We start from the raw sequence: 1,473 nt of genomic DNA, 5'->3' as shown, positions 1-1,473 counted from the left end.
GAGGCGCAGCCCCGCCGCCGCCGCGCTCACAGCGGCCGCCCCATGGCGGGGCCGGCCCCGAGGTGGCGGCGGGAGCAGCTCCCGGAGGCGCGGCCGCCCCGACGGCCACCGCTGCCGCTGCCCGTCCCCGCCGTGCGCCCGCCGCCGCCGGACTGAGCCGCTCCCGCACCGCCCCGCCGCCTCCCCCCGGCTCCTCCCCCGCCTTCCTCACACACTCCCCCTCCTCCTCCTCCTCAGCGGCCTGATGGGGCTTGTAGTCGCCGTTGTGCCGTCCCCCCGTTCCCAGCCCCCCGGCAGCCGTTGAAGGTCCCGGGGTCCCCCCCGCGTTTGTTGTGGCCCCCGAGGCGGGATGTGGCTCTGTGCGTGGCGCGATGCTCACCGCGTCCTCCCGCCCTGCTGCTTCCTCGGGCCCACGGCGTAGGCAGGGGGGAAGGGATCTCCCCTACCCCACTGCTCCCCCTCTGAGGGCAGCGCTTTGGGCACCCCCCCGCAGGGCAAGGCCTCAGGGTACCCTCTTTCTGGGAGCAGGTTAGTAAGGGGTTGCCAGACCCGAATCTTTCCCAGGAGCCATCAGGGAACCGCTGCTGCAGTCCCTGCCCTTCCCAAACTTTCACCGAGGTTTGGAGCAGGAACGTGGCCACTGCAACACAAACACCCCAAAAACTCTACAGGCACCTCCTGCCAGGAGCAAACCCCTGAGCTCAAGGTGGGATGGTGCCACTCTGCTGAACCCCCCCTGGCTTCTGTTCCCCTGTGTGGCTTTGTCAGCCACCAAAACCATCAGTGGCCACCTCAGGGCCACTGGGACTCCCCATGCGAGTGCTTGTGCAAAGCCACAGAAGCCAAAAGATAATTGCTGTGCTGTGCCTTGGGGTGCAGCAAAGTGGGCACAGGGCTCAGCCCGGCCAGACTGGGGGGAGCAGGGGGTTGGTGGAGCACCCGAGCCAAGCTAGGGTCAGGAGAAGCAGTGCCTGGGGCTGATCCAGTGGGTGGGATGTGCTGAGGATGATGGTGGGAGCTGGCACAGCCGTGGAGATATGGGAGCAGCGAGGAGCCAAGGAGATCCTTCACACAGACCTGGCCTTCCTGTCAGAACAACAGAACAGAAAAACCGCAGGGTTTTGTTTTCTAAAACCTCACATTCTCTCTTGCAGATAAAATTTCGCTTTCTGCTTTGTTGGTTTTTAACCAAAATAACCCGAAAACATCTCAGAAATGTGCTCCGCAGCCCAGCCCCAGATGCCTACCAGCATCTTCAGCCCAGCAACCCCAGCCCCAGTCTCCTCTCAGCACCCGGCCTCATCCTGCTCTCCGGGTGTGACCGTGGTCTGTGGCAGCTGAGGGTGCTGGACATGGCTGAGCAGTCCCCTCCTGCCCACCAAATGTTTCCATGGTCTCACAACTGAGAGCAAAACCTCTTCCCACCACAGCTGGTTTCAGCAGTGCTGCCAGAGATGCCACCAGATTTGGTGC

The sequence above is a fragment of the Calypte anna genome, chromosome 22, assembly GCF_003957555.1.
Source record: "Calypte anna isolate BGI_N300 chromosome 22, bCalAnn1_v1.p, whole genome shotgun sequence".
NCBI lineage: Eukaryota > Metazoa > Chordata > Aves > Apodiformes > Trochilidae > Calypte > Calypte anna.
The sequence above is the reverse complement of the archived record's forward strand: the minus strand, read 5'-3'. Positions refer to the sequence as shown.